We start from the raw sequence: 2792 nt of genomic DNA, 5'->3' as shown, positions 1-2792 counted from the left end.
CAAAAAAATTTTTAATCGATCAAGCCGTTCTGGAGATACAAGCGGTCGAAAATTGATGATTTTAATGAAAAATTAAGGAACGTCTCCTTCTCTGTATGTCTGTAAAGGCCTCCCTACACGGTCAGTAATACTGAGTCAGTATTACTGATCAGTAGAGCCCGGATTAAAGTTCTAAAATCGCGTTGATCGTAGCTAGCTCTCCCCACTTTCACGTCGCTAAAGGTTGCGACGCGCGGTGTAGTCCGTGTAGTATCAATGGTGGTGAGTGACGGTGGCAACGGTGTTACTCGAAACAAGGAACGGAATACAAACGATGAGAAAAATACTAAAATATAACAGATACATTAAACTGTTATTTCCAGATTTTCCCCATTATTTCGAATACTTTCAAAATAACTTTATTCGACATTTTGTAATAACTTTCTTTATCTATAAAAGTAACATACAATAAAGTACATTTTTAAATTGTTGTAATTGAAGCCTCTTCGTTTTTCGCTCAATATATTTTTATACTGAGAAAAGCTGCGTTCTACGTCGCAAGAAATAATAGGCGCGTACTTGAAAAATTTTAAGTCCTGTTTGAAAAAAATTTGTTTTTGCAAGATCTGGAGAAGATGCTTTTATTGTCTTGTTGTTAATGTTAATTGCCCCACCGCGCACCGCCGCGTTCCCCCCTATCGATGCTTCACGCAACGGCTTCGGGCATGACGAGTGGTAGTGTAATAGTATAATATATTACCACGAAAAGTAACTGATGTATTATTAATTAAAGGTGCCAGTTCAAAGTGAACATATATAAACTGTATGTAACTTTCGGTCGATTTTCGAATCGCCTCCGTCTTCCGCTGTCCTCCTCACCGTCCCGCGCGCGGATCAAATGTCGCTCGAGCGGCATTTGGTGTATATATATATATAATCTCATAACATATTTGTTTCTGATTCATTTACTTGGCTTAAGGTCGTTGATTATGCCGTGCTTATTTTCTTGTCTTTATTATAGGTAATTTTATAATTCACAACGTTTAGACATATTAAATTATGGTTCGTTGTTCTATTATCACAATTCGAATATTCATGTAATTTTATAATTTCAATGTGTTTCATCGTGACGTTGGTTGCATTTCTTGGTTGCAGTGGGTAAGTCGACCTGTTTTCATAGTGTTGATTATTCGTAAAATTTATACTTATCAATCCGTCTACCCTACAGGGTCTTATAGTTTTTGAACTGTTAGACGATAATCAACGTATAGATATCAGGATAATGGTAATCAGTAATACGATGTGCATTGCTTCCAAAGATATGGGATAGGTAGTGGATTCACATTTGTATTGCATTGTAATTTACGATGAAGCTGACTCGAATTGAGTCGAAACATTCGAATCATGTAAGATATTCAATAAATATTATAAATATGTTATAATTTGTTACACAAATTTTTAATTTGCGGATTTGACTCTTACTTGTACGTTTTATTATTGTAATTAGTTTAATTAATTAATTTTTTTATTGTACATATGTTTTACTAAATAATGTACTATGTCAAATTTAGTAGGAAAAAATTATAATAAAAAATTTTATATAATAAAGTAATATTACGTATTAAAATACAAAAATTGTTCATTAAATAGATAACTAGGTACATACATGATATAAACATTGTAAACGATCACTCTAAATTGTATTATTTATTTTGACAAAAAGAATAAAAGAGATTTAAAATATTGTTCAAATTGTGAAATATTATAAAATTTAGAGAAAATAATATAAGTAATAATATACATATACTTTTGGGTTGATGAAGCACATTTTGCGTTTCCACATTTATCGTATTTCGAACATCGTCATTCTGGCAAAAAGTAATTGTTCATTACGCACGTTTTCTTCTTTCCGTTTATAAGTGGATATTCCATGAGCTCGTGTTTTCAAGATACCTTATTAGAAAAAATAGGTTAATAGTCTTCGGTGTGGACCAAGTATTTATTTGGATAAACTCTTGTTTAAGTGAATACGCAAATAAAATTGTAGTCCCCCCCCCCCTCTCTCTCTCTCTCTCTCTCTCTCTCTCTCTCTCTCTCTCATTTATTGCATTCACCGCACGTATCGCTTACTTTGAATTAGCTATCATTTGGCTATTTATAATAATATGCGTATCTGCTTGATTATGTGCTATTGATACCGCACTTTATATTTGTAATCACATTGGATTCATTGAATAAATAATTAATCAACTATTTTTATTAAACTTATCTATAATTGAATTATTAATTTTTTATACTTATTAACTATATATAGTCTCTATATTTAATTTTATTTGAAAATATTGTTATCAAGCTTTTTCGTGTTAAAATGTACACGTGTTTTATGTTCATTCAAGTTTTTTTATTAAATAGTTTTTTCTCGTTAAATATCTTTTCGTCTGAATGTTGAGCATCTTGGCTAGAAAAACATTTTGTCAAGAAGAAGAATTCATTCGAAAACTGCATGTTGAATGTTCATAACAACTGAGAGGTCGAGTACTTCGATAAATTCCAACATTGTCGTCATCATGCAATATGACAATTTTCATGCTTGCACTCTGTATCCGGTTCACGGACGTAGGTCGGATGAATCAGCACGGAAAAATGTTACTTTAGTCCAGTCAATATGTACGAAAAATGGCAATATATATGCAAATGATGGAAGAGTGGATTTTCTTTTTCGAGGGGGTTGGGGGGACCAAAAAAAGCTTAACTCTAAGTTTTCGACTTCCTAGACCTGGAGCTTCATTTCTGACAGCCAAAAACGTGTTTTT

The sequence above is a fragment of the Cyphomyrmex costatus genome, unplaced genomic scaffold (genome assembly GCF_001594065.2).
Source record: "Cyphomyrmex costatus isolate MS0001 unplaced genomic scaffold, Ccosl1.0 scaffold1331, whole genome shotgun sequence".
NCBI lineage: Eukaryota > Metazoa > Arthropoda > Insecta > Hymenoptera > Formicidae > Cyphomyrmex > Cyphomyrmex costatus.
This window is presented reverse-complemented; position numbering follows the sequence as displayed.